Source organism: Wyeomyia smithii, chromosome 1 (assembly GCF_029784165.1).
Source record: "Wyeomyia smithii strain HCP4-BCI-WySm-NY-G18 chromosome 1, ASM2978416v1, whole genome shotgun sequence".
Taxonomy (NCBI): Eukaryota; Metazoa; Arthropoda; class Insecta; order Diptera; family Culicidae; genus Wyeomyia; species Wyeomyia smithii.
In genome coordinates, this window is record NC_073694.1 from 39,309,527 (window position 1) to 39,327,155 (window position 17,629).

The 17,629-nt window shown below is 37.7% G+C and overlaps 1 protein-coding gene across 2 annotated transcripts in view; it reads right to left on the reverse strand.

Annotated features, from left to right (window-relative positions):
* The window catches only part of LOC129716556 (alpha-2Db adrenergic receptor), a 566,678-nt gene extending 550,025 nt beyond the window's left edge, over positions 1 to 16,653 (reverse strand). For both annotated transcript variants that reach the window (XR_008726654.1, XM_055666388.1), the window contains exon 1: positions 15,209 to 16,653. The gene's annotated coding sequence lies outside the window, so the exon portion shown is untranslated. The remainder of the gene's footprint in view (positions 1 to 15,208) is intronic.
* Positions 16,654 to 17,629: the final 976 nt, after the last annotated feature.

Below are 17,629 nucleotides of genomic sequence, written 5' to 3' on the forward strand. Positions count from 1 at the left end.
AAAGAAAATTTGAAATGTTTGTGAAAATATTTCCTCAATATTAATAATGTAATGCGTTAAATAGAGAGTCATCAACAACAGGACCGCATATCAAAAACAGCCATCAAACCAAGACTTTCATCGTTCACATTGAAAAGATACTTTAATCCGCTATTCCGTAGATAACTGTAGAACGCCAACTGCCAATATTGGCAACGCGAAGGTGTCTTCGCACTGCGCTTTAACTGTGCGAACAGTATACCTACCCCAGTATATTTTTAGTAGATTACTCCCCAGTTCATTTATCTGTTTATCGTTTTTCATGGAGAAGTACATTCTAAAAAATTTGCCATTAAAAACTTATTGTTGAAGAAATATAATTCTTAATTTACCGTGCTACTCAAGTTACTTCATTCATGTTTATTTTCCAGCGCTCTGAATGTTTGTGTGTAGATTATATTTTCAACAAATTGCTAAAAATATTCTACAGCAAATCTTTACACACTTAATTTATCTCGACAGACATTCCAACAGCAGATCAAACTCGGCGAATTTTTTGCGAATGTCAGCAACGTGTCGACGAACATTCGGCAAATATATCGATCTACCATTAACCAGCGAGAATTGACATTTCATTTGCTGATGTTCTCTAAAGTTTTGTCGGATAATTATAAAATATTCTCGGCAATAAAATCTAAGTGAGTAAACTAACTTTTGTTTCACGATGTAAGGGGAAGGTGTTGCGTGCATGCACAGTAGGATTGGAAAGGGATTTAGGCGTTTATGGTGCAAGTAACTCAATAGTTTAAATGCAGAAACGTGCCAAATTGGACTTCAAAAAAGAAAAACATATCGGTGCCAATGAAGGAGTATATAAAAATATCGTTTGGGATCATTTTTCTAAAAAAATCAAACATAATCACATGATAATTATACCTCCATAGAATCAGGGACCACTGCGCGTAGAACGACAGAATACAAGCCATGTTCGATTTTGGCAACACGTCCCAATTTAAATTTTTGATGATGGCTACCAGACTAAAGATAAAATTCAATAGCCAATTACATAACCAATCCGAACAGTGTTGTTTGTTTCATGCGCTAATGTAAACTGAATTGTTTTGATTAAAAGATTAAAAAAATACTTCAACTCGTTCTATATTACTGGTAATCGGTAGAAAGAATCAGTACTCTCAACGTTTACTTTGAAGTGGTTTTTTCATTCGCTATTTCGTAGAAAACTGTACGAGCCAGTGAGAAGAACATCAACTGCCAACGTTGACATTGCGAAGGTGCCTTAGCACTGAACCTTTACTGTGAGAACAGTTTGTATCCCAGTATATTTTTGGTGGATTCATCCCCCCTTTATTTACTTGTTTATAGTTATTAATGATAAAGTGCATTCTAAAAAATTTGTCCCAAAAATCTTACATTGAAAGAATATAGTTTTTGATATGCTCGGTTACTCAGTTCCTCAAACTTTCTTAAAGGGTGATTTTTTAAGAATTTGGTTTTTCTGTAAAAAAACGCATTAAAATTACAGAACTGTATGAAATCTTTATTCGAGCCGATAAATTGGTCTATGCCATTTACTTTTTAATGATAATTTCATTCATCGGTGTTTCGGCTTGCAGCCTTTTCTTAAAAAATCAAAACAGAAGTTTGTCTACTGTCCTACGTTTCGGCTGAGTGTATTTAGCCTTCGTCCGGGAAATTCTGTATAAAACATTTTATCAATTTAGTGTGGGGAGTGTATAGGCGTTGCGTGTACTTACTAGGTTTCTGTCTGTCATCATTAACTGTAATATATCTACGTGTAAGCGTCCTGTTATGTACATCAAAGGTGTTTGGTTGTTATTTCAACAGATTTGTTCATGCGCGTTCTAGATCACCCTTATAATAGCCAATTTACTAGAGAAACCGTGCGCGCTATTATAGTTGTACTTTGTATGTGACAAGTACGAAACAAGCGATCCATTAATAATGAACAGGGAAATTGAAATGTACACAAAGTTTTGCGCTGTACAGGTCAGACTCGATTATATTCAGTCTTAATTATTTCACTTCATTTGAAGGAAAATATCTCTCAGTGTATATTTATTCGTTTACTTTTAACCCTGAATGTTTACTCGTTTTTCTTTCAATTTTATTTTGTATTTATTTAAATATATAAAAATTTGATTTTGTTTTTTTTTTTTATTTTATAGATCAATCAAGGAACGTCCATTAATTACGTAGCGTGAATATTTCTTTTGTGTCTTTGTCAGACACCCCCTCCCTCTTCTCCACCAGCGTTACATATTTTAAGGACGTTCCTTTGCGACATTTCTGCTTTAGATTAGTCATATTGGAAATTGAATATAATCGAGTCCGACGTGTACCAATAACTCAGCGATTATGATATAATATAGCCGAGATCAATAGCAACATAGCAATGATTAGCAAAAACATGCATTTTGGGATGGCTGATAACTTTGTAGAAGGCTTAAACATTCGGAAAAACCTTGAATTGAAATTGTGAGTTTTACTGCCTTTCTATAGAAAACTTTATATGACTCGTAATATAAAAGAGATAGACACATTATGTCTTCGGAAAAGTTTCTTGTTTTGAGATTATCTAAAACTTTGCTGAGGACAGACACCAATCTTAATCTGAAAAAAAAATTAATTATCCATCTCACTTTTAGGTGGATTGATCTTACATCTACTGACATAAAAAATGCGTTTCCAATATATTGAAACATTTCCCCTCCTTTCTGCTTTCCCCTATTTCTGCTTGAGAACAGGACATATGCTACGATTCTCAACTCTTTTGCACACACGCTTTCGGGATACGCTTTATTCTTCATGCATTCCGCTGAGCAGTAGCAAGTGCGCACCGACACGCAAAAACTCTTTCGTATTGCTACTCAGCGACTGTAAAAGTGTTCACGAGTTCCTGCTAGCGAGTAAGAGTACTCGACTCAAATTGCTCCACTAGGAGGAGCGCTTGAAAAACTGTGCTCGAAAACGAAAATACTTCATCTACCAAGTTCTACTTCATGCACCGACAGCCGACAGTGAGGCGAAGAATATGTAAAGTGTTGCATACTGGCACGTGTAGGGTATTGGACTGCTTTGGTAAGTTTTTACCAACATACCGCTGCCGAAGAAGTCCGATACCCTTTTTTTTCCCTGCCCTATTATTTTTTCCTCTGCAAGCATCGTAAAGCATCTAGAAACAATTGTCTCCGGCTGATCGTTCTCGTGAGTAGGGGAGTATACACGAGTACACACGAGGAGAGTAGACGGGAGTGTGTGCATATGATCTCGAGAGTGAATGCGAGCAAGAAAGAAAGCAAAAAAGAACGAGAAATACCACGAATGGAGAATTCTCCACTGTGTGATAGCGGTAGCAACGAAAACCTCACATTAGGTGTTGCATGCTGCTTACGAGCGAGACTAACAACACTGGTGATTACTGTATACCAATTGTTTTCCGGTGACTGGATGCTCAGAGACCGTAAAATATCCATAACGTGTGCAGATCCGTATGATAAAGATCGCACTATTAACAACAATTGAAACAGATCAATAGGGGAGCTATGTTTCTGCAAGATTACAGTATCAATGGTTTGAATGCTAATAAAATCCAGACCATTCAACGCAAACGAACTCCAGCATGGATGCAGTCTCAGGATCCTCTTTTAAATTCTTCTTGTTCATTAAGCAGACAGTATGTGCAGTAAGGAAAGCGAAAAATGAGCGAACTGGAAATATGATAGAGGTTTGGAAAAATATACCGCATCCCGACGGGTTCAAACCCGCAATCACCCTGTCTCCGGCATGGTGTTTTGACCAATTACTGTTCCACAATCTATATCGTATCACATTCCACTGCCGACTTATTCTATTGCTCATCCCTAACTACACACACTGCTGTGAAAGCAACTGAAAGGAATGTCTCTTCTTGACAAAAATAAACCCATCTTGTAATAAAACTGTCCAGAGGTATGTTTAGTCGAAACTTTTAATTATAAATAGCGATAACATTTAATGGAGGAAACCAGGCTTAGAAAAGAAGGTGTACAAAGGAAGGGAAAAAAGCATACACACTATCGTAAACAATAAAATAAGCATGTCACATACTCTCGATAGTGATATTGCAAATAATACAAGTATAAAGACTACAGCAGACACACGGACAAAAACACAAAAAATAAGGTTTTTAGAGTGGTGTATACACCACTCTAATAAAAAAACGACCAATACTCTCCGCCAGAACAGAGGATTCCTCGATCTGCAATAAATAGCAGCTAGTGTCAAACAAACATTCTCAAAACCGTTTCCTCAATTGTTCTGCTTTGGGTGTGGGTAGGCACGTTATTGATCACCAAAAAATAAAATCATTTCTAATGTCGAATCTTGAATATTTCATTTATTTATTCATTCAACGCAAAATACAGAATTTAAACAATAAAATTTCCGCATAAAACGCAGCGATCAGATCCGCTACATGAGTTCTTTGAAGTGTTTACTCTACCCAAAATTGATTAACCCAAAATAAGCTCAGAACCGCTTGAATAAGCTTCCAGAGGCCATAATAGAAAATGATACCAAATTAAGCTTAGTGATGATAAATTCAGCAGGATTAAATTAATTTTACATAATTTAAATTACATGGTTGAAACAACCCTGTAATGTTCTTTAAAGTTTGTTACGGTCAAACATTGGTCAACTTCAATTGCCTTATGCCTTATGTTTGATATAGACATTTGCTTTTCGGTTGTGAAAATGGCGTCGATATAAGAGAAGCAATGCATCGAAATTTTGCTGGTGCATCACGAAAATCCGAACTACTCGCACGCCAAGTTGACAAAATTGTAGAATGTTACCAAATCAACCGTCACCAACGTAATAAAAGTATTGGTAGAAGGTTTTTCGACTGCCAGAAAGACAGGATCGGGGGGGGGGGGGATCGAAATCCGAAGGTCAGGAACGACGAAAAGGGGGGCCAGCAGTTTCGAGCGGAATCCCAACCTTTCCGTTCGAAAAAAGGCTATAGAGTGGTATGTCGCGAGCAACATCCACGTGGTGCCAACATACCGGAGCTCCGCTCTATAGAATGATACTGGGTTATCTTAAGCGGAACCTCAAAAAGATTCGAGACAGTTGTCAACGCAGTTCGAGGCTAACTGACGTTCTGCGGCGAACAATATGACCAAAAAGGCTGTACAAAACTTGGGGAAGCTTGAGTTAAAACTTTTTCTTGATTCCGTACGAATTTTACTTGGCAGAGAAACATGATTTGACTTTTTAACAAAAAAAAAATGACCAATTAACACACATTATTATTTGATTAGTCTTCGTCCGTAACACCCTTTATTATTGAGCATGCAACGCGATTCATAAGGAGTAAGAGAAAATACGTTCCGACCAAGTATCCTTAGTGCATATAGCAAAAACTGTATTTGTGCTGATTCAATTCTATTGGAATGGACATCATGACATCATATGCAACAAAGATAGATTTTGAAGTGAAAATAAAAGTGTACCATACTGTTGGTTTTATTGATGATCGTAGAATCAATACTCACTACTAAAACTCTGATTTGATTACAACTTTCTACAGTTTACTATCCAAGGGTGCAGTCGCAATGTTCAGGATTTTTGACGTAGAACTACGTCTTACGGCAATTGAATTACTGAAACAAAGCGTCACGAAAGTTGTCAAAATTCGAACGTTTATAAGTTAGTCAGTTTTCAATGATTTTTTCTATTCTTTTATTAATCGAAAGATACCTAGTTATGCGTCCACCAAGAATGCACAAAATTGTGATTTTATGATGCTCACTATTGAACTGTTAAAAAATGTAGAGCCATTTTGAGCCAGTCAGAGCTGCGAAAATACGAATAAAAGTGCATAAAATGACCGAATACTTCCTACTATGGATATTTCCGGAATCAGAGTAATACCCAAAGTCTGAAAATCAACTTTAAATGCCACTTTGAAATTCTAGATGGCAATTTCCGATTTTTGAAAAAACAAACAAGAATGGCCAAAACCAGAGCGATGCCTAGAGTTCGGAATCAACTCCAGTTGTTGTTTTGAAATCCAAATGCGGTTTCCGGAAATCACCAAAAGTTATGATTGTCACTTCATTAGTCTTCACAGTGAAGTGAGGTAAATGATGCTTCACCACATAATCTAGACTAGCAGCTACCCAAAACTTCAATGAGCAAACATTGACGTTCAGTTCGTTCTCCGAATTGGTTTGAGTCAGTTATTTGAGAAACCATTTATGTGTTTTATTGTTCAACTATCGAGAATCTTTGAAAAATATTAAGCCTTCAATGGAAAATTGTTGCCTCTAATTGAAATTTAAGATTTTACATAACAATTTCTTTGTGCAGCTGCCAATTACACCCATACTGTTTCTATCGATGAAGAGATGCTCTATGTAGAACTGTCGAAGAACTTCATGAATGTTTTCCTTTTCAGAGTTACGAAACAAATTTAAAGAGAATTATATTTGAAATTTATTGCTTTAGACCATCATCATCTGTTGCAAGAAATACATTGACATAAGGCAGGCTGTCGTAATTCTACGTTAACCTTGTGATCGTGTCTTATACATAACCTTTCCGACTTTTTTTCCCTTATGTATGATAAACCATTGCATTTTTTGTTTAATCTGGGTATTATTTTCAGGTACAATTTTTTTACCTTTGTGCTACCCCGACACTTTGACAACACACACTGAAAAAGCTGTTTTCACATTTAAAAAATTAGACGGCCGTGGCAAAAATTCATTGCAGGATCCAGCAGAGAATGCTTGCTTGTGTTGTTGCCAAAATAAGACCAAGTTTCATCGCGAGGAAGAAAAGTAAAGTCTGGGGCAACCCGCTGCTGATACAGCCACAATCCGCCCGTCAGGATCGTTCATCCGTTTCACTTTTCGCCGAAAGAATGCAACTAATTTGACCAAAGGCACTCTTTAATAGCAAAAGGGTGCTCTGAAAAAGGTTTCATCACCTTCTCTCATCCATGAGCGACAGATTCCATATTTCGCATTTGACTTCTGTAACCAGCGGATTAAGATCGATGCATCGCATATCGTGTATAAAACTACCTGTATGTGGTCGATTTTCAAGAGGTAGAAACAAAGTGTGTTAAGCAAAGTTTTTCTACATAAGATTGTCTTTACCACATTTCGATTTGATAAGTAATTGAAAAAAATAAAAAAAAATTCTCACTTTTAGGTGAATTAATCAAAAGTTAAAAATAAATTAAAATAAATAAATCAAAAAACTTTGCCAAATACAATATAGCATTTAAATGGCATTTTTATACTTAAAAGGCTGACGATCACGTTTTTCGCGTTTTTAACCACTGTGGCAACGAAAATGGTCATATCATCGACCATATATACTTTGTTTATTGACCTAAATAACATGAGGGTGGTGTGCAAAGCCACGACCGCAAGATTGAAGTAGAATACTTTTACAAGAAAGATAACCAGGCTGCTTGCATGTCAGTCATTTTTTCTAGTAAATAAACGTTGACTAACCAAACCAATCGAATTTTACGCTTCAACAAGGATTGATGTATGCTGCTTGTCATGGTTGGGGCTTGACAATGTTTAAATTTTGTGATGACATTTTTTCGGATGTCGTGCTCATGACTGAAGGAAAAGATAATTCACTACGTGCTGAGACACGGAAAAATTTATAACTTTTACAAATTTAAAAATGTAAATTAACTCAAGAGAAAACATTAACGCTTTAATCATCAGGTTTTTATTTCAGTCCTTTTTCATCCTGAAAAGGACAATTTGTTGTTCAATTTAGTATCGGATAAGATGCCGATTACATCTTTGCGTTATCACTGACAGTGCGAACAAAGTATTCGTTGTGATAAAGTAAACAGAGAAATGCTGATATAACACTCAAAACTAGACGGCTCACGTGTTGTCAAAATGAGTCAACATTTCGTTAAATGCATTTACTAGTGTCCACTATCGCACAGAGTCCGCATTTCACTAAAATGCCTCACTGCATGCGCTATCGATGCTGAGATCAGCTGCAACTAGTTCGCTATCCATAGCCATGCCACAGTTGTGGCCGCTATACGCTGCCATTGGTATCCACTGTCCCTGCATCAGCTGGCCCAGCTGCTATCGTTGCTGTTATCCGCTGAAACTAGTGCGCTATCGATTGCTACGCCACAGCTGTGGCCGCTATCCACTATCGCTGGTATCCACTGCACTGCTAGTGCTGCTGCTAAGGGAGGACTGACCGCTGTCTAGAACTATTATGAGCGGCTCCGGCTGAAACAGGCTCTTATATAGGCCAAATAGCATGTTTTCAATTACAAGGTATATGATTCTGTCGACCGTGCTTGGGAAGCAATCATATAACGACCAATCAGAGGTCGAATTTTTTGTTTTGACAAGGCTTGACTATTTTCAATAGTACAAAAGTGTGAATAATAAAATTACAATTACCTTCTTTTGGGAAGAATCTTAGAAGAGTTTCCAATCTATTGCTGCAAGAACGAAGGAAATCCATCGAATACTAACCGATTTATTAGCATTTTAAATTGGACATATTTTAACTTTTTTCGGTTTTAGATTTTCATTTCACATCCCTATGTAGCCGAACTTCCTGAGAGAAGTATTCTACTTCAAAAATTATCTGTGTAAAACTTCAGTTCAATCGGACATGATTTTGGGGTGCCTCAAAGTATTCAAAGACCCTCGACAATTAACATCCCTAATAAAAAATCTAGTTCAAAATGCCTAATAAACATTGCAATGATTTACCAAACCACATGTAAATCATTTTAATGTTTATTGGGCATCTTAAACACAGGTTTCTATTGGGTATGTTAATTTTCGAGTGTCAAAACACTAAAATTTTAAGCGCTTTGAGGCACCCCTAAATCATGTCTGATTAGGCTGAAATTTTGCACAGGGTATTATTTTGGGCGAGGCTGGTCAAAATCGTATCAGATAATTATCATGAGAGAATTCTATTAGATTCTGATCACGCATAACACGTGATGTTTTGTATCGTCTCTCGAGAAGAGAACTTATGTAACAAATAAATTGCCGATAGAATACTCCGTGGACTTCATAGCCTGTTAACTGTATGCGAGTTTATCGTCGCTTATTCATACGCTGTTTCGATTCTCACATCGGCTCCAATCGGTAATTCATTATCGTCTCCCGATCCGATCGAGCCGTGAAACGAAAATCTTAGGTCTGAATCATTTTGTGAGTGAGAGTGTCCGGATAATCGGAAAATTGCATCACAAACCAAAAACTCAGAGAGGGAATAAACTGCAAGCGGTAGAACAACTAAAAGGCAGTGAAAAACAGGGATACCAGATTCACAGATTTATCTGTTTAATGCAGATTTTCTGAGTTTGTTGTTATTTTTTTGTTGTTATTTTTTGCATAGCCGAAACCGACGAAAAAAGGCACATTGAGTTGACAATACCAACAGCTAGCAAAATTTTGTTAAACGATGAAAAATCTATTTTACTGTCAACACTTGCGACCTAGAAAGAGAGGGGTTAATTTTCCAAGCGATCGCAATCATTTCTCTCTTCCGATAATTATCGTCTCGCGATTCTTTTCTTTTGTTTCGGCACTTCGATTCTATCAGCGAAGAGTGAATCATCGGTTTGTAGAGCTATTGGAAATTCAATCTCTGAAAGAGAATAAATTATCTCAGCAAATCTCCGAATTGGTTCACTCGGACTGGCAATCGTACGATAATTATTACAAACGACTGAGAGACGAAAATGAATCACATGCTGAAAAAGATCGAATGCTTATCGCTGATTTTATTGCCGATCACCATAATTGATTTTCGACAAATCGGTTTTTCAAATTCGATTTTTCCATACATCGCATTGCCACCCTGGCGATAGTGCTCCCACACAAGCAACGATATAACCAGTATCGTTGAACCGCCATACAATCTTCGATCGAGACTGGTATAAATGGTTTCCCGCGTCCAAAGGCGCATCGCTACATAATTGCCGTAGAGCCACCAGCTCTCTCCCGTTCGTCACTACATTGCATTTTAATAATTCCTATAAAAGCCCAATCCCCGCCAATATTGGAATAAAAACAAATTTGAACTACTAAAGTTAACACCAGTTTATTATATCTTACGAAACCCTTCAAAACCGTTGGCCGTCGTTAGTTCGATCGCGAAAGTTACCCGCGTTGCAACCAAAAGTTCTCACAAAATCAATCGTGTTGCGTCTTTGAACGTCAAACGATTTCTGTTGCTCGCTGTAGGCTAAAAGAAACGTAGTTCTACGTTGAAAACTCATTCTCATTCGCTTTCAGTGAACATGCATTCCATTTTAATATATTGGTTGAATTATTTTAAGTCATCATGTACAACATGTAAAATATCGAATAGATTTTTGCTGCAAGAGCTAGAGTTGTCAGAAAGAGACATCTCCCTTCTAATTTAGGTGTACGTAATTCATGTTGCACTCATGCCATTTAAGGTAGTACGAAATAAAAAGCAGAGACAAATAAAAAGCACGACTCCACCTAGCGGTGCAATCTGGCCTATCCTATACATATTTGGTTATTTGTTATAAAAAATGGAAATGAACACTAAGAAGCTCGATGTCAGTGCAATAAATTCCAAAGTTATTACATTTAAGGTTTTCTTTTTGTTTCATCATGTGGAGCGAGTTACAATCAGTTTTTAACCTGAGTCAATTTGATGATTTTATAATGAATTAAGACTATTATTGCGTTTAGTTCTTTTTGTGAGTGAACCAACATTCTTATTTTTCCCGAAGACAGAGATTAGATATTGAATAATGTTTGATTTAAATAAAAAAATGATAGTCCCTGTTAAGAAAACGTTCCCTGTTTCATTAAAAGATTATCATTATTTTCCCCTTTGATGGCATTACCAACAATGATTTATGATTTATTTGCACATTTTCATACATAAACATATTTCAACAGAAACGTCCGATTGTAATAAATTTGAGTACATTTGTGAGGTATTTTCAGAATTTTTTGGATTATATTAGATAGCATACTATGGGTTCGCCACAGAAGGCAGAATCACGAAAGGCAGAAGCACGAAAGGCAGAATCATGAAAGGCAGAACTCTATGACCGCACACACAAGGCAGAATATTTCAAAAGGCAGAATTTCGAAGGGCACGAAAGGCGGAATCACTGATAGCAGAACCTGACTCACGATAGCCAAGTGCGTGATGGCAAATTGGTGCGAATCCCTGTCACGGTATCAAAGCTGCTACTCTACATTTATTATTTAATATTATTTGGTAACCAGACATAATAACTGGTCACACAGCAATGACCAGTTTTGATGGGAGGTGCAAATAAAGCCTAATTATTAGATCTGAAACGCGCCAACTGGTTTGGCTCAGGTCCTTAAGACTCTCACGGCATCGCGGAAAGTAATTTTTCGATATTAGGTATAACTTACACTAGTCTTAACGGCTTGTTGGTTTTAATTAACATAAAACAATTCATGCGGTGAAAACGCATAATCGAAGGCAAGAAACCGAGGCGGCACAAAGCCGCCGTGGTTTCCGCGGTCCGAGCCGGCCGCCGACCCGCCGTCGGAAGCGGCGGCCTCTCGCATACAAACAACTGATCTATTGGTTTTCTAGGATTATTCAAACAGGTTTTCTTCCCCTTAGTTAAGTCCGAACGAGCGGTAGCGAGTAAGGACAGCATACACTTGGACAATAGAGTCGGCCAAAGGCCGCGAGTGTGTGTTGTTAAAAAAAAAGACCATTTTTCGATTCGACGTGCTTGATAGGTATATGTAATTTTCTTTGGTCAGTAATAATACAATTTAAAGAAACTAGTCCTTTTTGAGAATAAGATTGTGAAAATTTATTCAGTCGTCTCTGAGAGAAGTGATCGAAATCGAACAAATACCCATACCAGTGGTGGGCACCATTCCGCTAATTCGCTAATTCGCTAATTAGTGACGCTAAAATTCAGTTAGCGATTTAGCGATTTCGCTAATTTTTTAGCTGGTTAGCGAAACTGGTAGCGTCGCTAAAATTTTGGCCTTCGAAACGCTAATCGCTAATTCGCTAAGTTTTGTGGAGGAGCGACAATAGAAATATTTAGAAAAACTGTGAATTGCTGATGGCGTACGTAAATTGCTTCGAAAGATGAACATACTACACTGCGAAAGTTACTCCTGTCAGTTTTTTTACCCTAGAATGAAGTTCCAGTTATCGTACAAGCCACAGGAGCATTTTGAAAAACAAGCACAAGGTCTAGATTGAATTTTTGGCACACAAAGAACTTTGATGAATTGCAATGCGCTTGAAATTATGACAACTTTGGTTCTATTTTTTCGATTCAGATAATAATTGAATTTATTATGAAAACATCCCTAAGAGTATCTTTTTTCAATGCAAGCTAAATAACTTTTGTTATTCTTGTTTTTACAAAATCAAATATGAATTCCGTTTCGTGAACGTCTTACTGTAAATAGCTTTAAAAAATAATTGTTCTCGTTTATTTAACCAAAACAGATCAAAGTGGTCCAAATCTTACAAAACATGAGCATTAAATTTGGCGATATGACTATTTACATATTAAAAAGTTAGCGATTAGCGATTAGCGAAAGTTCCGCTAATGTGGGTTAAGCGTTTAGCGTTTAGCGATTAGCGTCGATAAATTTTGGGTTAGCGGTGCCCACCACTGACCCATACAAACATTAAAAAAACGGGTTGGCGCCAAATAATTCTATTCTCTCTTAGTTGTACTGAAGTACCGTAAACTGGGGTGATTTTGATCACTTTTTTGATTATATCTTAAATATTTTAAGAATTTACTGAATACAAAATTGTTTGTTCTTTAAAAAATGAGTACTGGCATGCATTAAACAAGATCCAGTCACTACTTCGAAAGTTTAGTTCTGCCGTTTTAAAGATGCTCTAAAACTTTCACATCAATCATGCTTCCGGGGTGACTTTGATCACTCCATTGTTTTGATGAACTTGGAGTGAAAAATAAATAAATTTGAACAATCGAAAACAGCTTGAATGAGTTTGTAAATATGAAAATATGAATCTATATTGGCAAATGTCCAAGATTCATACAAAATTTTAGAATACACATGAACGACTGTCCACGGAGAGGAAAGGGGGTCTAAAATCATCAAGAACTAGTCCACGTAGAATATGGCTTATGAAAATTCCTTTTCAAACCCAATAAAAGTAACTTATGGGGTTCCTCAAGGTTCTTACCTGGGCTCTCTTCTTTTTATATTATACGTGAACGACATTTACTTTCTTCTTGAATCAATACATGTGCTTGTATATGCTGACGACATGAAGCTCTTTATAGAAATAATCAATCAAAAGATTTGCATTCATAGAACATTATAACACAATAATCAACAAAGCAAATAGTAAGCTGGGCTTTACAAAACGCTTCGGCCATAATTTTCAAGACCCATAAACAATTAAACTATTATATATTACATACGTCCGACCAATTCTGGAATATTGTAGCATTGTATATTGTCATACATGAAGAACGCATTGAATCTGTCCAAAAACAATTTCTTTTGTACGCGCTTCGAAAACTAAATTGAACAGCATTTCCCTAACCATCATATGAAGCACGCTGCATGCTTATAGACATACAAGCACTTAAAGAACGTTGCGAACTTTCAATGCTTTGTTTTATCAATGACATTATTTCTCAACGCGTGCAATATCCTAAATTATTATCACAACTAAATTTTTATGCAAAATATCGACAACACTATGAGCAGAAATCAATTCAAAAAACGACTAACTACTGGAAATAATGTATAGAGTATAAGAAAACATTGTATTATTATAACTGTAGTCTACATTTGCTCGATGAAACAAATAAATAGTCCAAAGTTGCATGTTACGTGACGTCTTGGGTTGTCGTTAGGAAGAAATCATGCAATACACTGTTGAGGTTATCAGGACTTAATAATACCTTTGAGGAAAAAATTGGGAAAACAATAATGATGAAATCGTAGTACTAATATTTGTTTATCTTAAGGACTAACCTGGGAACAAAATTTACAAACTTCACGTTTTGCAGCTTGTTGTTTTGCATCTGCTTGAACCGATTGTTTGTATTCAATAAAAATTGCCCAAAATCCACCTAATTTTTAAATTAATATTTCAGCATGAAAAACACTCTTTTAACAGTAGAAAATGCATGGATAGTAGAAATGTAGACCTAGGTAAACACAATCACGACAAATATCAAGCTCTTCGAGCGCTTTTTATCACAAATTCAAAATGAGGCAGAGAGATCAAAGTCACCCCAGTTTACGGTACTAAATAAGACGACTGTTTTTTTCTTTGAAAATGTAGCAGATTTTAGTATCATACTGAAAAGACAAAGAACTCGATTGCTAAGTTTTGCATGAGAACAAGAGGAATTCTAGTTCGTCGTTCCTCACTAGAAACATGGTATCAAACATCTCTGAGAAAAATATATCGAGACTATTGAAAATATGCCATAATATCTAGATTAGAAATTACCCTATTGTAATTTTTTTTTCTGATTTGATGGGCCATTCTTGCATGCAAGATATGATACAATTATATTTCCTCACATAACTCTTATGAAGAATTTATTCTGGAATTACCAATGTAACAATTTCAAACACAATTCGGGAATTATAATTACAGTTTCAAATCACACCAAAAAAAAATTAAATCAATGTGAACAACGGGCCAGAAGAAAGAGACAGCTTAATCCCTAGATTGACTTGCATACTATGTATTGTCTATCGCTTTGTTGGGATTTAACAACAACAAACTATTGTTCGGTTGAATGAATCTACGCTGACTGGCATTTCCACCAAGGGTTAATGATAGAACACAATTGCAATTTCTCATCTTTTTTTGACTAAATAACAATGTCATGATTTCAAAGTGCTCACTAATGTATTTTCTACTCGATAGATTTGACATAAAACCATAATTCATAGCCAGCCATTAGGACAAGTAGTAAAAATGGTGCAGTTCACGATAATCTCACTATCCGATCACCGCACTCGGTTGGAGCTTCGAATGAACAACCAGAAAAAAAAAATATTTCCCATACACCGATCAATTACGAATCACAGCGACAAAAGCTAGAACACAATCCATCATCTATTCATGGAGCTGCCGGCATTTTTTCCCTCTGGATTTTTCATCTCTAACTTACCGTTGAATCCGGCGTGAGATTAATCCTTCTCCGACTGTCCCTTTCCGCCGCCCTAGTCTGCTCGAAAACGGAAAAACGATCTTCGCTTTTCAGTGCCGTTCTTTTGTTATCACAGGAATCCTGCCAACCCACACGTGCACGTTTTCATTTTTTTTCTTCCTATTTTTTTTCTCTTTCCCTCTATCTTCTTGTTCACGAAAACCGAACAAAAACCATCGCAGTCGCTTCTACATTTTCCATTTATCTGCTTCACGGTTACGATATCACATTTGAATCAGCAAACAGCAGCCCTAAGAACAAACACACCGAAACACAGAGAATCACTTTATTTTCTCGATCCTGGCGGCGACTGTTGCTGATGCGGCAGCTACTGTTCACTTGTTGGTTTTCCGCTGCCGGCTTTTCCGTTTCCGTTCTTCCAACCAGCATAAGAAGGAAGGCAAAAAAAAAAGCTGAACCATCAGACGGACGACGGAACCGAAATCAGTTCTTTTGTGTGCGAATCATCAGAAACAAATTTCCTGCCGAATGAGACGACTTAAATCGACGGAACGAAACAGTCATTTTTCGGGCCCCTCTTCGCCGGCAATATTGTTCAGGGTAATCCTCATGCACTAGAAGCTGGTCCCTCTCTCGGGTCACCCCGTTTGTCATTCGGTTTCGGCCGGGGAAGTTTGCTTGCAAATCAGATTAGTATCATGATCCAATGGGCGCATTCAAATCCCTCAGCAGATAACGGATCCCTTCGCGCTCGGTACGAACGGCCGAACCCCAAGCGAATCTCGGACCAACAGTGCGAAAAAAAGCACCACTTTGAACCACTTTTTGACTATCAGAAGCATTACTTATTCACGGCACGACTGTCATCCTTACATTCTTTTATTTTGACTTCGTTCCTTTTTTTTTCGTTTGCTTCCTTTCTAATGCCTCTCAGATTTCCTCACCACGACCAGACCATGGAAAAGCAAAAAAAAATACACTCTGCTGGAGATCGATTTCCGCTGCCGTTTTCTTTCGTCACCTAATCTTCATTTCAGCTCAAAAAGGCAACCTCACTCCGAACGAAATTCTGATTCAGATCGCGTAGCCCCATCATTACCAACCGCGCGCGATTTCACCCCGGAACCCGGATGGGGAAGCCCAAACCTATAACACTTACGGTAACTTGTTGACCCGAAGTAGTTTGTCCAATTAAAAACCGAGAAAAAAGAACGGAAAAAGTAAACTACCAACGGAATCTGCACGTACTCTGCCGCGAATGCATCCGTCCAAAAAGGGAAGGGTCAACCAAAACAGCACTCCCCACTGCACTCGCAGAATGGCCCAGCAGATGATGTGTGTACAGAGACAGATACAAAGTTTTGTGGAACTGGGAAAACTCCGACTATCCGCACGTGTCGATTTTTCATTACTTGCCCGGGACGAGTCGAAATCCGTACTGAGGATGGTCCGCGTCCGCTCGATTCGCTTTCCGGTTTAGTCTTCCAGCTGAGCTGAGCTGAGTCGGTGGCTGTAGCCGACAGTCTGCCGCATCCGATACCAAAGCTCTCGCTCTCTCTCTCTCTCTCTCTCTCTCATTATTGTTTTCTCGCAAACAGCAAGCTTTCGCTGAACGAGTGCTTCAGATGAACTCAGTGCGAATTCATTCCGTCCACGAGAAGCCACCCACCGGCGCGCGGCCTATCGAAGCCGTGTGCTGCTGGTGGCAACTTTTTGTTTACCTTTTTGCCCTGTACTGTGCGCGTAAACAATCGTTGTGGAAGACAGCGAGCAGGGAAATACTACGCGAGTCGAAACACAAATATCAACAGCCGGGTGTGAAGTGCGGTTTCTAGGATCCCATTCTTGGTGCAAGCGACCGAACGAGCGAGCGTTAAGGAATTTTGTGGTAATTACACAGTAAAAAATTCTGAATATCACACGTCACGTGAAATAGTATCTCATTTGAATTTCTGTTGCTTTTGACGAAAACCACGATTTTAATTGAAAATTGTATGCAATATTATTTGAATTTCAGTTGCTTCTGGAGTAAATAATGGTGTTGTTTGAAAATAACACGCAAAATCATTCAAATTTACGTGGAATGTTATGGAATTTTCTATCACAACCGATGGAGGCAATTCTTTACATGCGATTCGACATAAAGTTTTCTTACTGTGTAGATAGCGACACCAGAGGAACCTCTATTCAACAATGTGCCGATTTTTATCCGCACCCTCGGGGTCGTCGGGTACAAGAGCTACGGGTGCCAGCAGGAATGGTTTCGGAGAAAGCAGATAATGGGATTAAGTAGGCCACTTGAGGATGTACATTAAATTCTGCTTGTGGTATGTTTACAGTGCTAGATGAGATTGAATAGAGGTGGGGGAGGGGTGGATGAAAACAGTGAAAATATTCGGTCAGCTTTCATAACGTTTCTGT